Genomic DNA, 11,661 nt, shown 5'->3' with positions numbered 1-11,661 from the left:
TGAAATTATGCTTTTTTAGAAGGCCAAAGTTATTGTTAATTTAAGAATAAATGTATCACCCACAGTTGTTCTCACCAATTACATTTTGTTGAAATGAAAATAGAATTTATTGAGATGATAATTGCATACGGGACAACTATTTGCATTGGAATGTTTTTGGTTTTATTTGGAATTGAGCAGGAAGCACAAGAACCTTTGTTTTGATTTAAAGATTTTATTTATTTATTCATGAGAGAGAGGCAGAGACATAGGCAGAGGGAGAAGTAGGCTCCCTACAGGGAGCCCGATATGGGACTTGATCCTGGGACTCCAGGATCACGCCCTGGGTGTGAAGGCAGGTGCTAACCCGCTGAGCCACCCAGGTGTCCCGCACAAGAACCTTTGACTCTGTGGAAGACCCATTGTGAGAAATGGGATTCACACTCTCACACATTTAGTGACACAATAACTGAGAAGAGGAGAAGGCTTTGTAGCACCTATTATGCTTTTTAATACATAGAATTGTTGCTTTTCTTTAAGAGAGAAATGCAAGAGATCCAAGCTAAGGTTTACTCCCTGAGAATGTTCTATAACCTGTCATGGTTTGTTACACAATAACCTGCCATTGTTTGTTTCTTAATATTTGCCTACTTATTCACCCAAATCAGAGCCCAGTCAAGGACAGTTTATTCCTGCTCCCCTTCTGTCACCTGCATTACCTGAAGCAGGCAATTTACTGGCTCCCTCCACTGCACACTTCCCCACTGAGTACCTGCTATGTGAGGTGAGTGAGATGGAGTCTCCATGTTGTAGTCTCTACAGAACCCAATGAAATCAGCATAAATCCATTCCTTGCCTTGGTTCCTCAGGGATGGATACAGTTAAGTCTAAAGCAATCTATGTTGTCATTACCTGAGTCCGTTCAATCAGCGGAAAGCCCAGAGGTTTACTCAGTGGCTCGAGGAAGTGAAACTCTTTTGAATGGAGTGATGTGAGGATATGACCTTTGGAATTGCTGCAGCCCTTTTGCAACTATGAGGGAACCCAGCTGAGGAAGACAACATACAGTAGAGGGGACAGCCAACATAATTTCAGACAATAAAATTCAAACTATAATGGAAGTTTACTTGAAGATCACTCTACCTTTGGAGAGTGGTTACAAGGTCCAGTAAATTCCCTTTATTTTATTTTATTTTATTTTATTTTTATTTTTTTTTAAAGATTTTATTTATTTATTCATGATAGTCACACAGAGAGAGAGAGAGAGAGGGGCAGAGACACAGGCAGAGAGAGAAGCAGGCTCCATGCACCGGAAGCCCGACGTGGGATTGGATCCTGGGTCTCCAGGATCGTGCCCTGGGCCAAAGGCAGGCGCCAAACTGCTGCGCCACCCAGGGATCCCTCCCTTTATTTTAAATGCCATTTTGAGTTAGGGTTTCTGCTTTGCAACTACATGCATCTTAGTCAGTGCTGACAGTGGTGTCAGACAACAGGCTTGTAGAGAAATGTATGAAATCCAGGACTGTTTATTTAGCCATATGGTAACATAGTCAATAATAACTTGGTTTTTATTATTGCAGCTGATTAACTGCTTCCTGATGTCTTTTGTGTGTACCCTACATTGTATTATCTTTCTCACTTTTGATGTGGTCCGTACACATTTGTGTTCCTTCTTTTTGTTCATCCTTGGTGATCTGGCTCAACATCTTTCCTTGGTTCTCTAAATTGCCTTTCAGAACTTTGCACAGTTCTGCTCCTCCAATTTGGCAGGCTTTTCCCTGTCCTGCACTTCCCATATAGTTTGTTCACCTGCCAAAATTGTTTGTTTAAAGAGCATCCAGCTCTTCTGGAATCCTTTCTTCCCATCAAGTCTTTTTTTTTTCCTCGTCAGTGCCCTACACTTGTTGAAATTTGCTTTCCCAGAACTGATTATTTTTCCCTCATCAGCTTCTTTCCTTTTCCTTAGGAAAGGAACTTTTTTTTTTATTACTTTTACAGAAGCTTTAGTTCTCTTTTAAGTCTTTATTAACTCTGCCATTATTGAGAATTGATTTTAAAAGGACTTTTCCCTTATGATGCATTTTTAAGCAAGTAACTATCTCCAGTATATTTTAAATCTATTTCACAGTTTGTTGTTGACCCATTTTCTACAGACAATATCGGGGAAGTTAGAAACCTGTCTGATCACTACACTGGGGTATTTGGATTCCTGTCCTTGTATAATTCCAGTCCTTGTATAATCTGCTAAAATAGCTATAATTATCCCCCACCCCACTCCTAGCTCATCATATGCATACCTCTTTTCAAAGTGACTTTGTAGCTTTTTTGACCCATGACTTCAAATGCAGCAGAGGTGATGTACTAGTTTTTCCTAGGATTCAAGAAGCCTTGTATACATGTGCTTGTTCTCCTAGAACTTGGCCCAGCCTCCATGTGAACAAACACTGGTTAGCTTACTGGAGGATGAGAGACTCCATGGGAGATTCATGTCAGCTCATCTGTCCCAGGTGAGGCCCTAGACATATGAGAGCCCAGCTAGTAAAAGCAAAGCTAACCTCCCGATGATAGCAGATGCATGAGGGTGCCCAGCTGAGTCTAGTCCAAATTGCTGACCAGCAGAATTACTAGCTAAATAAGTGGTTGTTTGGAATGGTTTGTTAACCAACAAAAGCTAATTGATAGAGAAATATTTAAATCTCTGAGGATACCATCATGGAAGGAGAGTGCTAGGAATGGGGGAGGCTATGGGAAAGGAAAATTGGTGGTAAGGAAGAAAGAGCCCAACAGGGCAGGCAATGTCAGTCAGAGGTCAACTGTGAGAATGGCTGGGAGGCAGAGCTGAGGTTGGTATTACAGAGTAAGTTTTCTTTAGTCCTGCCCTAACCCCAGAATCTCCCACAAATGACTCCTACTCATGTTTGCCTTGGATGCGTGGTATTTTTCAGAATCAAAGAAAAGAGGTTGTGTTTCATATCTGCAATCACAAGGGTATGAAGGGAGGAAGGAAAGGGGAGTAGTTGCCAGAAGTGAGACTTGGGTTAACTGAACATCTAGAAGAACCAAGCAATGATTAGAATTGTGCAGTAAGTCAGAAAGATAGGTCCCACCCAAGAATTCCTGGAAATATTCAAAGTGTTGAGTTTTTTTGTCCTATGTAGGTTCAAGCCAATTTTATCTAAATCTTAGTGCATAAGATCACCCCACAAACCAGAGAATGTTCAGTCACCAGGAGCCATCAGGTAATACAAGCTTCTGTCTATCAGATACGTTGTGTCTTCATTTGTTTCAAAAGCTTAAGGTGGCTACTGAAAACATGGTATGGCACACCAGTTCAGGTCTGGCATTGGTAAGAAGTCATTTTAATTAATTCATTGCTAATGTTTCTTTTAGTACATCTGGGATCAAAAGAGAAATCTGCTCACCAACCAATGTAAAAAGCCAGGCAACAGCAAAACAGGTGTGAAGTTAAAACTGAATTCTTGGGTGTGTTTGAGGTAGAGGGAACAATGCAGGCAAGATGTAGAAGCAGGACAGTACAGCATATTTGGGGAAGAGAAACAGTTTAGTCTGGCTGATTATAGTGGACAGTTGTTTGAAATACCATATGATGTATTTTTCCTCCCTATTATTTCCAGAGTTAGTATTTTTTATTTGTTTGTTCGGGTAGTTGGTTGTTTTGAAAACCCTGCAGCCTTCCCTCCATTAAACAAAGAAGATGAAGATAATTTTTTGCAGGGAAAGGGAGACTGAACACTGTCCAGAACAAAGTCCTCGCTCAGCTCTAAGTTTCAAACTAGATTTTTAAAATAAAGTCTGGAGATAAATAATAGTCTCAAAAAATTAGACTTTCAAATACTCTGCAGTGCTAGAAAATCAAAAGAGTGCTTTTGTGCAGTGATGGGGAGAGGGTATGAAAGAGAACTGGGGGTGCTGTTGGTGTCCACTCATTGATCTGTATGATCTTGATCTTATATGGATGTTTGCTGTGAGAACTTTAATTGAGCTACATACTCATAATTGTATAAATAACTGAATGAATAATCAATAGAAAAAAATAGCCTTTCAAGCAATAGAGGAATGTTTTCTCAAATGTCTTGGAGCAGAGTTTTTATTTGAAGAACCAAAGTTTTGAGAGGTGGCCTCAGAGAAAGATGAAGAATACCATTAAAAAATGTGCCCAAACATAGAGGAGAATGAAAACCTTCTACTTTGGGAGGAGATGCCTGGGAATGCAAGGAAGAAAAGGGGAAGAGGTTGCTTGCAAGCTCTTGTCCCACTTGGAGTTTGAGGGAAACAAAACAATATTAGGGATAGCTTGAGTAGGGGCAAGCCTCAGACAAGTTCCTGTGTCAGCAAAGCATCCCAGAGGAAGATGCCCCAGCACACCTGGCTGGGAGGGACATCTAAGTTGGTGAGCTCAGAGCAGCCTCATAAGATCCTCTTACAGCTTTAAGATGCTGGGAAAGTTGCCGACACATCCCAGCCCTCCAAGAGGGCCCAGCAGTGTGGTGACCTGGATGCCAGAAGAGGCCAGGGGTCCTCAAGAGAAGCTGCTGAGATGAGGCCTTCCCTTTTGACTAGGATCCATGGAGGACTCCAGGCATCAGCACAGTTGCCAGCACAACACCCCAAACTCCAGCCACACATCAGCAGCCACCAACACAATATGCCCAGCGACCATGAGAGCCCAAACTCCCTGCAGTGTGACAGGGAGGCAGACTGGTGATGCAACCATCAGGGAAACATAACTTACCTAGAGGCTCCTCTATGCCTCCCAGGAATCCTCCCTGCCTACAAGGTGCCAGTGAGGGAAGCAGGTGAGAAAAGGGAGAACACTCAAGAAGTGGGCAAACCCTGAAAAATGCCAAAGTTAATCCAAAAGAGCTATTCTTCTAAATCAAGAGAGGCTGGACACTTTTATTTGGCAAAATCAAGTTTTTCAACCATCAGCAGAAAGGCATGTAAAAATTAAAGTTCTATGAATTTCTGCACATCAAGTCAACATATGTGATTTTTTTTGTTGTTTTGGACCAGAGTACATGTAGAATATATTTGAAAAAGAATAGTGGGAGAGAAGACCGGTGAGGTAGATTGAAATTAGAACACAAAAGTATTCTATAAAGGAAGGGAAATCGAAGACATTTATGTTAGTTTCCTTGATCTCTGAATAGAAGGGCCAGGACTACATCTGATCATCTAAGAATATTTATTTAGAATGTTATTATTATTATCATCATCATCATAATTATTACTTTTAGAAGGTTATTATTAATGTTTTTTTCCTGGGAGACAATATGCTAAGTGAAATAAGCCACTCACAGAAGGACAAATACTGAATGATTCCACTTCAATGAGATTTTCTGTGACTATTCTAAAATGAACTCAGAGAAGCAGAAAAACGAATAGTAGTTGCCAGGGGTGGGGGCTGGGAGGGAATGGGAAGATGGTCAATGGCTATAAAGTTTCACTTATGATACATGAATAAGTTTTAAAAAATTTTAGAATATTCTAGAAACTACAACACATTGCCTATAGTTAACAATTTGTTAAGCAGGTAGGTTTCATGTTACTATACACACACACACACACACACACGTGACACAAGGAAACTTTGTTTTTAAATATTTTATTTATTTATGAGACAGAGAGACAGAGACGCAGGCAGAGGGAGAAGCAGGCTCCACGCAGGGAGCCCGATGGGGGACTCGATCCCGGGCCTCCAGGACCACCTCTGGACTGAAGGCAGGCACTAAACCTCTGAGCCACCCAGGGATCCCCGACACAAGGAAACTTTGGAAGGTGTTGGCTATGTGTATTACCTTAACTGTGGTGCTGGTATCATGAGTGTTTGCATATGTCCAAACTCATCAAACTGTACAGATTAAATCTATGCAGTTATTTGCATATTAATTAAAATTCAATAGAGTTTTTTTTTTTTTAAAGAATAAATTGAGGGTTTTCCAATGCTCAATAAGGAATTCCTCATTCCTTAAAAATAGATCTGCCCTATGACCCAGCAATTGCACTGCTGGGGATTTACCCCATAGATACAGATGCAATGAAACGCCGGGACACCTGCACCCCGATGTTTCTAGCAGCAATGTCCACAATAGCCAAACTGTGGAAGGAGCCTCGGTGTCCATCGAAAGATGAATGGATAAAGAAGATGTGGTCTATGTATACAATGGAATATTACTCAGCCATTAGAAACGACAAATACCCACCTTTTGCTTCGACGTGGATGGACCTGGAGGGTATTATGCTGAGTGAAATAAGTCCATCGGAGAAGGACAGACATTATATGGTCTCATTCATTTGGAGAATATAAAAAATAGTGACAGGGAATAAAGGGGAAAGGAGAAAAAATGAGTGGGAAATATCAGCGAGGGTGACAGAACATGAGACTCCTAACTCTGGGAAACGAACCAGGAGTGGTGGAAGGGGAGGTGGGCAGGGGGATGGGGTGACTGGGTGATGGGCACTGAGGGGGGCACTTGATGGGATGAGCACTGGGTGTTATTCTATATGTTGGCAATTGAACACCAATAAAAAATAAATAAAAAAAAAGGAATTCCTCATTCCTTCTTTGGAACATCAGTCCTCTGCCTAAAGGGCTAAAAGAGAAATATTCTTTCTCAGGAAATTATTACCAGTATTATCCAAAAATGAAAATCTCACACAGCCACCATCCAGGGCAGGTCCATTTGAGCTCTGTTGGGCTCACAAGCAGAATCTGCAGAGCTGAGAAGCTGGACCGCAAGTCTTGGCAAGAGCACATCTGTCTCACACATTTGTCTGATGCATTCATAGGCAGAGAAGAAGACAGGACTCTCCTTTACACCTTCACATTTGTTGTTTTAGCTCATAATTAGTTCAGATTAAAAGAATAACCCAAATAAATTGACTTCAGAGAGCACAATGTGTTAGCTCATCTTCTGTTTTAAATCAGCATCAGCTGGTGTTTATTGCTTCAACAAGACAGTGTAACTAAGATGACCCCTTAAGGTTTTACACCTTGCAAGTGAAGATTGGGAATAACAGCCAAAGCTTTTAAAAAGCAACACATGGGTCTAGCTGTGAGCTCCTCCCGATGTGTGCACAACACTCCAATAAGACGAGGTTTGGTTGGTGCTACCATGGCCTTGCAGTGGAGGTGCATAAAGCTGGAGGGAAAGAGCGCGCAGGTGCAGACAGCAGCATTTGCAAGCAGTCAGGAAACCGGCCTTACTGTCTTTACAGGACTGTTTGTATGGAAGTTTGGATTGCATCCACAGTGCAAATTGCACAAATTCTCATCGCAGCTCTCACCGAGGAAAGAGCTCTAATAGCTCCAGAACAAACTTTTCAGAGGCCTTCAGCCTTTTTCTCTCTCAAAAAGTGCAGTATTATACATGGTAGTTGCAGAGGAGACATATTTCCCCTTTAGCACAACCTAGACATCACACAGTGGAACTTATGAGAGTTAATGTTAATTTTTTAGGCCATTTTGGTACTATTAGTGGCATAGTTGCAAGGCCTTACTATTTTCCCAAAAGTATGACTATACCTTCTTAAATGCCTAATTTGCACTCACTGAATCACACACTGGAAGAACTTGGCTCCTTCAGGATTTAAAATATACTGAACCTACTGAAGCAGCTTGAGGGGATTCTTTGTCTATGAGTCAGTGACCGTGAAGCTGTTGGAATGCTTAGGAAACAGAGGTCCTTCTAGAGAGACAGTGTGTGAGTTTATCTCAAGTCCACTGACTCTGCTGGTAAGGATGCCCCAAACCACCTTTTCTAATGATAAATTTGAGGAGTTAAGTCTTAAAAATAACTGTATCTAATTCAGCAATTCCACTCCTGCTTGTCTACCCAAAAGAACTCAAAGCAAGGGCTTGAACAGATATTTGTACACCCACGTTCAGAGTAGCCAAATGATGGGAACAACCTGAGTGCCCCTCAGTGGGTGAATGGTTAAAGAAAAGGTGGTATATACTTACAATGGAATAGAATCCATCCCTGAAATGGAAGGAAATTCTGAAGACATGCTGAGTGAAATAAACCAAACACAAAAGACCAAATACTATATGATTCCACTTATATGAGGTTCCTAGAACTGTCAAATTCATGGAGACAGAAAGTAGAATGGTGATTACCAGGGGCTGAAGGAGGAGTTATTGTTTAATGGGTAGTTTCAATTTGGGGTTCTGGAGATGGGTTGTGGTGATGGTCACACAACAATGTGAATGAACTTAATGCCACTGAACTGTACATTGAAAAATGGCCACACTGGTAAATTTTATGTCATTTATATTTTACCATAATAAAAAACATTTAAAAATAACTGTATCAGGGGCACTTGGGTGACTCAGTTGGTTAAGCATCTGCCTTCAACTCAGGTCATGACCCCAGAGTCCTGGGATGGAGCCCCACATTGGGCTCTCTGCTCAGCAAGGGAGCCTGCTTCTCCATCTCCCTCTGCCCCTCCCCAGCTCATTCTCTCTCTCAAATAAATAAAAAATCTTTTTAAAAAATAACTTTACCCCAAATATAATGCTGACTATAGCCTTCTAGATGAATTTCATTGAAATTCAAAATTCATACAAATTTGAATTTAAAAAATCATCATGCAATAGAAAGAGCATGACTGAAACATCTGTCAGAAGGGAAACAACACTCGACAAGATGGCGAATGATCTAACATAACCTAAAGAAATAATGAAAACTTGTATAAATTAAAGCAATAGTATTAATTAAAGAAACCCCTTACCCTAGCCAAGTGGATAGACTAAGACTTATCCAACATGGCATCCCCCTGGCTATATGAGACTAGAGAGCCCTTGATTTGAGGCTGGTCTGAGTTGAACTGTGCTATAGGTGTAAAATATACATCAACTCCAAAGATTTAGTGAAAAAGAAAATGTAACGGATCTCAATAGTTTTTATATTGATTAAATGTTTTAATGAGAATATTTTGGATGCATTGGGTTAAACATAGTAAACTTAATTTCACCTGTTTTAACACTTTTTAATAGGGCTACTAGAAATTTTATTTTATTTATGTATTTGTTACTTTTTTAAAAGTTTGTTTAATCTCTACACCCAACGTGGGGCACAAACTCACCACCCTGAGATGAAGAGTTGCATGCCCTTCTGACTGAACCAGCCAGCCACCCCTGCGTTTATTGCCTTTTAATTGAGATATAATTGACATACATTTATTAGTCTCAGATGTACAACATATTGATCCAATATTTGCATGTGTTGTGAAATGATCACCTCAAGGAGTCTAGTTAACATCCAACCATGGTTACAAAAAAGTTTTTCTTGTGATGTGAACTTTTAAGATCTCTCATAGCAACTTTCAAATAAACAATCCAGTAGTTTTAACTATAGTCACTATGTTGTACATCACATCCTCAGGACTATTTATTTTATAAATGGAAGTTTGTGACTTTTTTACTTCTTTCACCCATTTCACTCACACCAGTCTGTTCTCTGTATCTATGAGCTTGGGTTCTTGTTTTGTTGTTTCGAGTCCACATATAAGGGAGAGCATGTGGCATTTGTCTTTCTCCATGTACCTTGCTTTACTTAGGCTAAGCTCCTCCAGGTCTACCCATATTGTCACAAATGGCAAGATTTCTCTGGTTTTTAATGGCTGAATAGTATTCCATTACACACACACACACACACACAAACACACACACCCCTACGCCATTTTCTTTATCTATTCATCCATCAATGGACAGCTTAGGTTGCTTCCGTATCTTGGGTATTATAAATAAGGCCGAAAGGAACATGGGGATGTATTTATCTCTTTGGTGTTTTTGCTTTCTTCAGATAAATAACCAGAAGTGGGTTTGCTGGATCATGTGATACTTCTAATATTTTGAGAAAACTCCATACACTTTCCCAATTTTTATTTTCACCAAATAGTGCATGAGGGTTCTTCACATTCTCACCAAAACGTGTTATTTTTTCAATGTTAGCCATTCTGACAGTTGTGAGCTGATATCTCATTGTGGTTTTGATTTGCATTTGCCTGATGGTTAGTGATATTGAGCAGAAAAAAATTTAAAACAGAGTGGCTTGTCTTTTATTTCTATGGGACAGCACTGCTTTGGAGGTATACTAGGGTGCTTCCTAGTATAACAGTATAGAAATAGAGTTCATTTCATGATTGTGGATTCAATCTCTAACATATAAGAGAATAGCATTATTTGTTACTTTTAAGACTTTATCAGTCCTGCCAATTTTTTCTTAACATCTTTTTCTCATACTTTTTCCTTTCCATTTCTATTCTCTAGTGTTGGCTCTCTGTGGCTTTGAACTAGATCCCGTATAACCAATAATTATTGGCTTCAATTCCTCTTCTATAATCTATTCACTATACCCTGACCAGATTAACTTTTAGGAAACCCATGTGTAGATATTTTTTTCTGTGCTCAACACCTGGTGACTACAGTCTAGGGAGTTTGCAGATTCTGGGTTTCCCCAGAGATTCTGAATCAGTAGGTTGGGGTGGGGCCCAGACTTCACATTGTAACAGGTACCCTAGACTGTATTAAACAGGTCTGAAGAACAATAGCCTGTAGGATTAAGCTCAGATTCTTCAAAGTAATTTTCAAGACTCTTTTCACCTTCATAGTCTGGTTAGTTCAATCTGTCTGAGGGAGAATGGAAACACTCAATATCTAGAGAACCTCTGGAAAAAAATAAGCTTCTGTCTGAGCAGCTTTAATACTTGCCTAATTGAGGGAAGTGATTTGACCCTAAAGATATCTCCACCACAGCTATTCTATGACCCTACACTTACCATTATGATAATCTACTTCTTCAGAGTAATTTTTCTCAGCTTCTATCTGAATTTGAGGAAGCCAATCTCTTCAGTACCGCATTTTATAGTGCTGCTATCATAATATGAATCTACATAGACCAAGATAGTTTTGACATGTGTCCTTTTGCACTAATTATTTTCTTTGGTTTTCTATTGATTAACACCAGGCATCTTTAGGGATGCAATTGTCAGGATTTAGTCAAATAATCTTTCATCCTACTAGATAAAGATTATGATGTTGCAGACTTGTGAACCATATCTGGTTCAAAGAATCATTTTGATTTTTCTGCATGTTTGTTGTTATAGACTGTATCTCATAAAAATTCATATGTTGAAGCCCTAACTTCCAATCTCAGAATTTCAAGAAAGCCTTTTAAGGGGTTAATTATGGTTAAATAAGGTCAGAAGGGTGGGGCCTGATCCCACTGGACTAGGGTCCTCATAAGAGGAGGAAGAGCCATCAGAGACTTGTCTCTCTTTGCATGCACACAGAGGAAAGGGCATATGAGGACACAGAAAAAAAAAAAAAAAGCATCTGTCTGCCTCATCAGAAACCAACCTGCTGGCAGCTTGATCTTGGACTTCTAGTCTCTAGAACTGTGAGAAAATAAATGTCTGATGTTTAAGCCACTATGGTATTCTGTTATGGCAGCCCTAGCAGACTGATAGAATAGCCAATATTTAAAATTTGGGAGGATGCCTGTAAAAATCTGAATTTCTTTTGAGAAGTTGATTTGGCAACAACTGGCTAGAGATGAATAGTAATTTGTTTGCACTCCCTAGTTCTCCAGTCTCTGTCCCCCAGACATGAAGGCTAAAGGTCCATTGCCAATTGTGTCACTCTTATTTTATTTTTAT

Source organism: Canis aureus, unplaced genomic scaffold (assembly GCF_053574225.1).
Source record: "Canis aureus isolate CA01 unplaced genomic scaffold, VMU_Caureus_v.1.0 ptg000163l_RagTag, whole genome shotgun sequence".
Lineage (NCBI taxonomy): Eukaryota > Metazoa > Chordata > Mammalia > Carnivora > Canidae > Canis > Canis aureus.
The sequence above is the reverse complement of the archived record's forward strand: the minus strand, read 5'-3'. Positions refer to the sequence as shown.